This window comes from Pithys albifrons, chromosome 13 (assembly GCF_047495875.1).
Source record: "Pithys albifrons albifrons isolate INPA30051 chromosome 13, PitAlb_v1, whole genome shotgun sequence".
Classification (NCBI taxonomy): Eukaryota; Metazoa; Chordata; class Aves; order Passeriformes; family Thamnophilidae; genus Pithys; species Pithys albifrons.
Genome location: NC_092470.1, coordinates 3596145 through 3607684, shown reverse-complemented (window position 1 = coordinate 3607684; position 11540 = coordinate 3596145). Strand labels below are relative to the sequence as shown.

Here is an 11540-nt window from a genome sequence, read left to right as displayed (position 1 = left end):
CAATTTCCCCTGGCAGAGCTTGAGCCCATCGTGCCCCCTTGTCCTATTGCTGAGTGCCTGGGAGAAGAGACCAACCCACACCTGGCCAGAACTTCCCTTCAGGTCCTTTCTCCTCCTTGTGCTCCCACATCAGAGCAGGAACAAGCGATGAATACATTGCTGTGAGTTAACTTATCCTGGCAAATTTTGGAAGTTACTTAAACAAATCTGCTTGTGATGACAGCAGTCAGCAGCAGATTCGCTGCAGTCATAAACTAATGACAGTCTGATCAGCTTTAAATTACAAATAGTTCTGATTCAAAATCCAAAGTGCCCTCAGTGACTTCTCCTAATAGGAATATTTTAGCTGTGAGTCATTTTTGCCAGATAACTGGCTCTGTGTGGAGGATTCAAAGCAGTTTGCAGTTTGTGTATATAAAAACTTTTGCCAGACTTGTATGGAATTTACTTTCCTGATGCAGTTCCATGTGTCAGAAATGTGTGGGCTATTTGCCCATGTATCCATATGCCTAAAAGACTTGCATTTTTCTCCTAATAGTAGACTCTTACATTACACTTGTATCTTACTAATGATAGTATATTAATTGTAGTTTCTTATCTATTCAGAAATGGTAGAGACTCTGGAGTTTCTATTCAAGACATGAAAAGGCTTTTTAATTCAGTTATATTTGATCTGTTTTGGATTACATGGGACTGAAGTAATTTGCTCTAAAATTAGTTAATTTTATGAAAGACACTGCATTTTTTTCACATATCATGGGTGTGAGGTCCAAAGTATCCTCCATTTATAAGTAAAAATAAAAATGTATTTAAAGAAGTTTGATAAGAGGAGAAGGGGTAGCATGTTTCTCTCAGGAAATAACATCTGAAATTTCAAAGAAAATGTGTGAGCAAAATAACCAGTAAAAAATATTTCAGTAAAGTGAAAAACAAGCTGGGTATTTGTAGCTGGGTCACTGTTCTGTCGAGGCTGTTCCTGGAGTGGTGGTTCCCTAAAGAAGGAATCAGGAGAGCCTGGCTGTTGTGATGCCACCCAAGTATAAATTCCTCAGTATAACACAGACTGCAGAGCTGTGGGAAGCAGGAGGCTACAGCTGAAGGAGAGGTACCCTGCAGGTAAGTGTTGCTCTCCAGCAAAATAACCCTGATCTTTTTTGTGGCCTCAGCCCCCCTGACCTGGAGAACAAGCAGGTACCACATCAGTGCCTCTCATTCCTTGGGTGCCACCAATGTGAATATAATCAGTGAAGAAAGAAAAGAGCAAACTCTGCCACAGCAGATACTGTCAGAATTCTTTGAACAAAGGTAATGGTTCTGACTCTTAAAAATCTGGAGTTTTAAAATAATTCTGGGTTTTGATAAAGCTTGACATGCTTTTGAGTGTTCCAAGCCTTTTGATACTCAAAGACATGTAGCTGGGGTTACATTTTTGGAATGTTACCTTACAGTGAGACCTGTAGGCTCCCTGTCCATTCCCTGCCACTGCCTTGTCTGGGGCACCCTGAATTCTTGAATCACTGCAGGCTTGCAGAGAAACAGCAAACCTGAGACTGAGATACTGCAGTGATGCTGATAAATCATCTCAGTGCAGTCAGTGCTTTGCTGGCAGTGCCCTGTGTGAGCACCACGGGAATAGTTAGATTTGAATGTTGAGGTAGAGCAGGAGCAAGTGAATTCCTCAACAAAACAATATCATGGATGATAAACTGATGCCACAGGAAGACTTTCCTGTCTATTCAAGATGTAACTAAAGGTGTTCTGGGGAGCTCACAAGGGTGTAAGTGCCCATTCTCTGCCTAAATAGAGGCAGAAAGTTTGGGCCTCTCCTTACACAGACCTTGTGATCTCTTGGTAGATTCTCAGAGTTTATACAAAGCTTCATAAGCAAATACCTTTAGGTGTTCATCTGTAAAAAAAAGTAGTGACCAATCTAATGCTTTTTCAGACCTGAAACTAAAGTGCAAAGTGTCAAACTGTGAACATCTGTGTGCAGAATCAGTTGTTGACAGCAGTTACTCTCCATTAGAGGTTTCCTTTATGTTTCTGGATGAATTTCCTGCTGTGAAGGTGCATCTCTGTACCTGAGAGCTTGATCTTGCCAGATCCATCTAACAAAAGCCTTGTCTGTGGCTGTTGCTGTTGCCTCCCCTGAGCTTTGCTGCCCCACAGGTGCTGCTGTGGGTCATTCCTGCTGCTTTTAGAGGAGGGATGAGCATAGCCTGTCTCACTGAGCTTCTCCAGCTCTTCCCGTGTCAGTTCTTTCTGAGAGACTTTAGGCATGGAAAGAAGAACACAAGGGTTTTCTGTAAATGAATTTGTAATTATGCATGTTAATAATCAGTACTGAGTCAATGCTTCTGGTGTATTTTTCAGAAAATATCTTTAAAGCATCTATAAATAAAATGATAATATTTGCTTAGAATTTATTTTCATCACTGAAAATGAGATTTGGAGTAATGGTGCAACCTTGACTCAAGTCTGTTCATGACTCTTATGCTAATGCAGGCTTTAACATTTGTTTATCCCACAGTTAAGGAACAGCATGAGTGCCATCCTGTGCCAGGCCTGCTGCAATTGATTGAAAAGCTCCACCTTCAAAAGCTCCACCATCCAGTTCTTTGCACAAACAATTCAAAATAAAAACCCACGAGGAATGCCAAAAAGTTCCTGCTGAAATAAGTCACTCATTAGTCTGTCTGGTGTGGGCTGTACTGCCAGGCAGACAGAGCACTTCAACTAATATTTTAATGATCTGATTAAATTTGAGCTTAAGAAAGAGGGAAGGGAGAAGCTGTCAGAACCCCATTGCTGAGCAGCTCATGTGGCCACATTACAATCTACCCCAGCAGTCAAAGCCCATTTATTTCAGAGCCATGTAGTCACCTGCACTTCTGTTCCCTTGACTGACAGGAGGACAGGAATCTTGTGCAGCAATCTGGATATTCTTTGTAAATAGCAGAAGAAACAAAATAAAAAGGAGGTGTAGTTACTGCAAAGCTGCACATGCTCCTTCCACCAGCTTTTGTGGGCATTTCCAAATAAACGAGTGCTCACATCACAGCTGAAATTCTCTGGCTTCTGTGTAGGTAACCTAAGCAGAATGCACAGTGAGATTGATTGGACTGGCTTGTTTAATCCAAAAGCAGCACATTGAGGTTAAAATCCTGGAGAGAACTTTGTACTGACACTGTTGTTTCATCTGGAGAAAAAGAGTCTTGTGGGTCAGTAAACCTGTCACTCTTTGGTTGATTGTTTTAATAACAAGCAGTAAATTTGTATGCAGGTACATGAAAAAATAAGTTTGTTTCCTGCCTTCTTCAGGGAAGGTATTTCACACAACATCATATTTTTCAAAAGAAAACATTGTCTTCCATTTACAGGTTTTCTACCAGCCCAAACAGACAAAGTGAGAAGGTAAAACACTGTACACATTTCTTTGGCTTAAGAAATGTCTGGGGCTTCATGGTACTTATTCTGTGTGAGTGTGTGAGTGAGTGTGTGAGTGAGTGTGTGATTGAGGGAGGGAGGGAGGGAGGGAAGAAAGGAGGGAGGGAGTGAGGCTGTGACTTGAATTTGGGGTTCTACCTTTCCACAAAAGGAAAAGGCAAGTCCTTCCTGCAATGTTTTGGTGCAGCCCCCTTTTCCCCAGGAAGGACAGTGGCTGTTCCTGTTGATCAGTCACCTTGTCTGCCTGTCCTCTCCTCTGCCCTTTGGAGCTCAGTTACTCAACACACACTGTGGGGGCCTCTCATTCTTGTGTTAATGACTTTTGGAGGGTAGTAGCATTGGGAAAATAAACCTTAGTGTTGAGCACTTGGTTGAAAATTATATGGCATTGTGTTGGCACAGCAGCCTTTTGGTCTCCTCACCTGTCCTTGGTGTGAGCACTGGCTACAGGTGTGCAGTGGAAGTCACCCAGCTCAAGCACAAGTGTTTACTGGAGGCTTATTTGAAAGCAAATGTTAGTGAAAATGTTAAGTATTACGTGTATCCTTCATGCTAAACCAATAGGCTTTTAATATGGTTTTTTTCTGATTCATTAAAGGAAGAGATCTCTGGGTTTAGAATTCAAACCTGTGCTTCTGACCTGGAAAAACAAGCCTTAGCCTACCTGGCAGAAACAAATCTGTCAACAACCATCTCCTTTCTCTCAATCAACAGCTTTTTTGAAGTCAGGTTACTTTGCCTTCTCTAAAGCTGCCACTTGAAAGAGCAACATTAGTGTCGACAGTCCTGTGTAATCAAGAATCTGTGATGTTCCTTTGTCTTACAAGGTATCATTTGTTCCTTGATATTGCCTCAGATTAGTCTAATTTAGGTAATGAAGTTCAGGTCATGTAAGAACTTTCTCAAAATCCTGTGGTTTATGTTATTTATCTGCTAAAACAGGGCTGATGTTGGAAAACAAGTCACAAAAAAACTTTCTTGCAATTTCTCGTAATCAATGATTTTAATTGAAAATTTGCAGCTCTATTCCAGGTTGCTGTAGTATTAATAGTCTGTTGAGTTCTGTCAGTGGGATTTTCACTGTAAATGATTTTAAAACTCACTTTCACGAGTCATTTCAGAGGTGGCATGATGTTAAACAGCAAGGAGATCATTTCTGCAGCGTGCAGTTACTGGCCTCGAGGTTTGCCGTAGGGACTTGTTGTTTAAGGATTTTTAGATTAGGTTTAGGTGGTGCTTAATTAGATTCCTTGAAACTTTGAGAATTATTCCCCAAGATTCTCAGGGACATATTTAAGGTGTGACAGCCTCCCCAGTACTTTGGCAGAGGCCAGGAGATTAATCCAAACCATGGGACTGTTTTTGTTATGAGTCACTAAAGTGGAAAGAGCACATAATGATGGGAAACAATGAAGCAGAACAGACTTGGGTTTGCATCAAGCCTTCTAACACTGTTCCTAGGAAAAAAATCCCTGAGGACTTTTGGCAGCTTCCATCTTTTGTAGCTGTTTCTGGCCCTTGGCAAGACGGGCCAAACTCTGCAGTGATTATTTATGCTGGTCTGTTCTGGATGATGTCAGGGGCTACGTGCCCTGGTAGTGTTTCCTACAGTGCTTTCCATGTGGTGTTAGTCTGGGGAGCAGCTTTACAGAGCCGGGATCCTTTTAAGCACTGGGACATGTAAATGGGCTTAAAATCTCTCTTAAGTAGCCTGTTTATGCTGGCAGCGTTGTGCTAATATTGCTGAGAAAGCTGAGCTCAGCAGAGTGGGTTTGGACTTGAGATGAATCTTTTTAACCTGTTAATGTTAAAGGACTAGTTAGGGCAACTTAAAGGATTAGTTATGGGGCTAAAGAGAGCACGATGCCCAGGTTTGGATGGAATTGCAACTCTCCAACCTTAAGTACATTAAACTGTGATGAGGGTGTTCCTGAAGATCTGAGAACAGAATTCTTTAGTATCTGACAATGCTTTACAGTCCTTTTTTTGCCTCAGACTGCGTGATCTTTGCGCTAAAAGACGGTGCGGCCCCACCAGGAAATCCCCGCGGGCCCGAGGAAATGCCCCAGGCTTGGTTACACACATAGTGATTGTTTGTTTCTGTGGCCGCCACCGTTTCATTCAGGGTGAGCTCGCAGGGTTTATTCACACCGCCAGTACCAGTGCAAGGGCCTTGGCAAGTGTTTCGTTTCTGTTTATGTTTGTATCCAGGCGACCTCTCCTCGCTCACCAGATGATCGCTCTGCGAGGCAGCTCTAAAACCAGAGTGCTGGTGATTCAGGGCTTGGGTTAGAAATTGCATTGAGCTCCAGAGCCCAGTAACGCTCATGCTGAATGTGTGCCAGAGCAGTTCCTTTTCTGTTCTTTGCTACTCACGTACCTGAATTGCTGGTTTAGCATTTGTTCACGATGCTTATTCCTCACTGAATCTCTGTGTCACCTCTGTGGCTTCTGTGGTTAGCACACCCCAAACAGACAGGAGGGGCAGGAGCCTGGAGTGAGACATGAGGAAAAGCCTATTGCACCTTGGAGGCTGATGGCCCATGTTGCTACCTGTGTCAGCCAGGTGAGAGTAACAAAGGGCTTTGCTTCCTTCTGAGCCTCTTCACAGAGCAGAGATGATTCCAGGTTGTTTGCTGTGAACAGTGGACAGCCAGTGCAATGGGTTGCACCACAGTGACCTAAACCTTATGGATTTTGCCAAGTCGTAGTGATTTTATTTAGGTTTATGTGTGCCCCAGACAGCTTTGTTTATTATTAGCTTTTGTGAATATTTAAAGAAGTTTGTTTCTGACTGTAACTTCATTGTGCTCTGGTCTTAATTTAGGATCCTCAGCCATCCATGCAACTGATTCTTTGTGGAGACAAACTCCCTGTGCCCATAGGCTTGGAGTGGGAGGATCTACTTGAGATTGAGAGATAAAAGGATGAGGCTGATGATGTTATTTACAGCGGTGAGGAGGAGAATCTTTGAAAACAAGTGAGAGTTCAAGCTAAGGTTGTGGTCAGATGTGCATGAAAGTTTCAGAAGAGGGATACTGAGCAGCAGGCAGAAATTAATTTGCAAATATAGAGCTGAGAAGTAGGTGAAGATGAAATCAGTGTAAGAGGAAACTTTTAGAAGTTAAGTGCAAGATGCAGCCAGCTGGTAAGGGATACAGATGGATGTTTTACTGGCTATGAAGAGCATTTACTGTCTGGTTCTTCTGTTATGTGTGAGGCACTTGGAGATTCTGCATGGGAAGTAACTGTAGGACATTGTCTGCCCTGTCTTTGCCTGTCTCAGTGACTGCTAAAACAGACACCCTTTAATCAGGGTTATGTCAGCTTTCATGTAATGGAGACTTTGTATGAAACATGTGAAGGTAAACTGGAAACAGTGTGATGAATCGAATTTCTTCTTGTATCTTGATGAAGTAATGCATGTTGTTTACCATTTTCTTTAGCAGATGCAATACTGAATCTTTGCCCTGAAGAGTTAACAGTGGAGAGACGGGACCTGCTCAGTCAGAAGGCAGCAGGGTAAGGTCCCACAGCAAACCATGGCACTGCAGGGCACACAGACCAGGGGGGCAGTGTCTAACGTGGAGAACCTGCTCCTAAACACCCTCTCTGCTCCCAGGCTGGACCAGCACATGCAGTTTCCTTACTTACTATAATGCTTCCTTTGTAGAACACACACATAACAAAATATTAGAGATCTGGCCAACACACAGGATCATTCCAGAGATTAAGTCTAGCTCTTTAAAAGGGATTATTTCAAGTAAATGAAATTCTGAGTGGAGAATAACATTTGTGCAGGAATGTGTCTGTAGTGTAGGAATGAGGTTGCACAGAATAGGATTGATCCGAGGGCTTAGGTTGTTAGGTGGAGCACCTAACAAGATGTCTGGTTCTCTGGTATTGCATTACATAAAAGTTGGCATTGGGATTCTGGTATTTAGCCTATTTTTTTCCAAAACAGGCTTTGGGATCACAGTTCTGTGATATTTAGAGCAACACATCCTTCCCCCTCCAAAAAAAAAAAAAAGCCAAACCAAAACACAACCCCCATTTCCCCACCAAAACCAGTTACACACTTTCAGTGTTTAGTTTTACTAGGTGTGCTAAGCAGGAGTCCTTCCTTCTTTCTTCTGTAGCCATAGACATAATAACTTGCTAATTTGTTACCCTGGGAACCCAACTGGCATAACTTTTAAGTTATATTTAACTTTCTTTGTAACCTGTGATTACTCTAAGTGCTAATAAGGAATCTGTGTGTGTTTGTATCATGGCAATTCCCAAATTAGACCAGGTAACCAGGATTCAAAAACAACACCTAGAGGTCTGCCTGATCCACGTGCTAATCAGAATGGAATTTATGTTGTCCTCTTGCAACATCACACATTCAGGGAGCAACAGTACACAGAGGCTCAGCCACACCTAACCCAGAAAATCCCTTCTCCTGATCCCTTCCCCCTTTTTTCAGCTGAAGAAACAGGTTTGAGTAAGCAATACATAATGACAGAATTGTGGCCTTCATAGCTGCAGTGTTAATGCACCTTTGTTTTCTGTAGACAGCATCCTGAAGGAGCAAGATCTGTGTAGAGAAGGAGCAGAACAGACTGAAGTGAGGGAAAAATCAGCTGGAGCAACTCCATATGCAAAGATAAAGTCTGGGCAGAGGGGAACTTAAATTGAGTACTCAAGTTAAGCACATAATATAATGAGAAGATGACAGGAAAAATGAAAGGTGTTGGTGGGGTAGAAAACAAATTGAAAAAGAAAGGGAAAAAGAGATTAAATTAGTATCAATACTTAGCAGTAACAAAAGGATGGTGGAGTTAGCAATGATACTGTCACTAAGTCTGAGGGGGTGCAATAACTGGACCTGCAGCATGTCCATGGATTACAGGATGAAGCTTAATCAGTGAACAATCAGAAGGGAAAAATGAGAAGTTGGCACAATTATATTTGTTTTTCCATCCCCAGGACTCTGTGGAGCTCCAATCAAGAGAAGTGTGTTCTCTGATTGCTGTGGGCAGCATGCAGGAAGCCAGGGGTCACACACAGGTAATTGCAGCTGAAGGAGTTGCTGCTTATTTGAAATATGACCTTCTATGCAGGTATTTTAAGGGAGTGCAGGGACTAAGCAATGCAAAAACCTTTCTTGGCACTGCCTTACTTACAGGCTTGTTGAAGCATGTTCTTCCAGTAAATGATCTGTGAGGCAGACACAGCTTGTGCTAAGTGCAGTCTCTGTCCCAGCCTCTTATGCAGCCTAATGCTGCCAGGAGTTACTTTGATGCAGTGCTCATGGACCTCAGCCCCTGTGGGAGGTGCTGTACAAGCCCTCCAAGCTCTGGGCAGATCTTCAGAAATAACCTATGTGATACACAACCTTATATCTCATCTTGAAAAGTGATTCAGGCACTTGGTTGCTGATTTCCTGTGAACTAATTTCCCTTCCCTGTTTGGCAGATAACAGGAGACTTTCCTCCTTGCACAGTGGGACTGCTGCCTTCCTCACCTCCCTGGGTTTGCTGGCTTTTTCTTAAAACTGTAAAAATATATCATATTTCCATGGGCAGGATCCATGGCCTTGCTATTAGGGGGTAGTTGGTTGTTCTGCCAAAAGGCTGGATGTGTTTTCTGCTGTTCATACCACTCAGAGTCCCCAGCTGGTACAAGTGCCTTTGATGTCAGTTGACCTACAAAATCAGAGGGCAGTTGAGGGAATTCATAAGATGTTTGACTATAATGGTTGTATTTTCATGACTCTGAATGTAGTTGTTCCCCTTTTTTTCCTATTGGCAGTCTTTTTTTCTGTTGAAATCCCTTCAACAGTCCCTGAAGTTTCTGGAAGTTCAGAGAGCTGCTGTTTTAAACTGAAGTGAATGTGTGATTCTGAGATTGAATAACTGGTGATTGTTGGATGTTAGAGACAACATTTCTGAAGCTGTTGGTTATAAGGATAAATAGCTTGTTTGATATCAAAGTTTTTGCAAACTGTTCATATGAAGATCTAGTTAGCCAAAATTAATGCTGGTAGATGAGCCACTTCATATAATAAGAAATATTGAATTCTTTAAAAAATAACCTATTTCTCAGGAAATGGCAGTAGTAGTGCCATTGGCACAGGCTGAGGTAGAGGACTGAAAGGTAAATTCATGTTCATTTAAGAGACTGAACATGTTCCTCCCTCAATGCATTAATCAGTGACTCAGCAGATTGTGTACAGGAATACAACATATGTATTGCACGTTGGCAGTACACTGAATATGTGAAAACACTTTCTTTGGCTGAGGATGTAGTTATGGCTTGCTGCTTTTGTTTTAATAATGTTTGACAAGAGATGGGGGTTAAAAAACTCTCCCTGAGGGGTTGTGCAGCCATTAGTAGGCAAATTGGCTCTCTGGCCTCTGCTCAGCAGCTTCTCCCTATTTAAAGCCCCCAGTGAATACTGCAGTACAGAATGGCTGTTACTTCCAGGACTTGAACTAGTTTTGATCATGAATCACATTTTCAAGTTGTCAGGGATTTTTTTTTCCCTAAGAAATCTGAAAAGCAGGGGGAATCATCTGTTTAACTGTTAGTGACAGACAGTGGTTGAACTGGGATAACCAGGAATTAATTTTGAAAGACAGGTTCATTAGTACACAGAGTAATAACCACAGTGGCCTTGACATAAAGAAAGTTAACTCGTCAAACTAATGCAATACTGGCACCAATGTTCTCTGACTAAACACTGCTCCATGATGTCCCTTTTCCTATGGCTCTCTCCTTCATGTCTCTTTGGTTAACTAGAAAAGGTCTATCAACATTTTACCTTCAGCAATGACCAGCTTATGTGTCCACTCTGTTCCCTTCATGTTTGAAGTCAAGTGTAATATTTATTTCTCCCTTTTGTGTCTCTGATCTTGTCTCATCCCAGCAATTACATTGTCTGTCAGCCCATGTTCTTGCCTCTTTTCTGTTTTCCAGCTTCTGCCACTGCTGTTTTTATGCACCTGGATAAACCTATAACTTTTTTAGCCCCTGCATCTGCCAGATGTCATCTCTCTATGCCTACAAAAAAAAAATCCTCAACCAGAGACAAATACTTCTGTGCAGAATCAAAACCACTGTGTGACAACATAGTCTTGAAAGGACTACCTAGATCTATTCACCTGCAAGGGCTTAAGAAAACCACACTGAAGTTACAGGAATAACTGCAAGTATCGGGAATGGGGAGGGCTTCCTTTTTTCTGAAGTATTTGAGATCCATCACCAGTAAATTGGCCGCACTTTTGGGGTGGGTCGTCCCAGGTGATCCAACTGAAGATCTGCAAATACTTCGTGACTCTGCTTTGCTTTTTTACCAGCATAAGATCTGGGTTTCAGGAATGTCTTTGTCACTGCTCAGACTGGCAGAAGTTTTGATTTCCTCCCCTGTGCTGGGTGTGGTAGCCTTGTTGGGGTTATCTGGCCATGATTCAGTGAGCCGCAGAGCAGAGCTCGTGTCTTGGTCTGCCAGGGTTTATGGCTTGTGGCAGACGTCACTGAGCGTTCCCCAGCTGGCACTGAACCCTGAGCACTGCTCCGGGGGGTGGGCTTGGCCGTGACTGCGGGCTCAGCGGCTCGTGGTGGCCGTGGGCGAGCCCAGCGCAGGGGGAGCTGTTGTGGCTGTGGGAGGGAGTGCCCGGCGGGGTCGGGCGCTGCACACCCGGGGCTCGGGTGCTGTGCCCGGCGGGGCCCGAGCACTGTCCCCACCCCGCGGCTGGGGGAGCCCAAAGCACAGGCTGCAAAACACCTGCTGTCCCAGTAACGCAGGGCAGAGGGCTCGGGGTGGGGCACGGGGGCCTCCTGCCCCGGGGGCACCGGCAGCTGGGAGGTGTGCGGCCCCCGGGCAGCTGGAGTAGCGGGGCTGAGCCCTGACCCCTGCACCCCAGGGCGCTGCCTGGCGCCTCCTCCGCATCGCCAGGAGCCCCTGGGTCGGGGACAGGGCCCTGCGGGCACGGAGGGAGAGGCCGCTCCTGCCCAGCCCTTGCCCACCGCGCCCCGGTCCCGGTCCCGCTCGGGCGCGGCCGGTGAGTCAGCGCCGCGCCGGGGGGACGCGGGGCGGGAGCGCCCGC

At 44.1% G+C, this 11540-nt stretch overlaps 1 long non-coding RNA gene across 1 annotated transcript; it reads left to right on the top strand.

Moving 5' to 3' along the window:
* The first annotated feature begins 7966 nt into the window (after positions 1 to 7966).
* On the top strand, positions 7967 to 10633 carry LOC139678137 (uncharacterized). Its single transcript, XR_011698966.1, has 3 exons — positions 7967 to 8056; positions 8419 to 8499; positions 10411 to 10633. It is a non-coding gene; the product is annotated as an uncharacterized lncRNA (long non-coding RNA).
* Positions 10634 to 11540: the final 907 nt, after the last annotated feature.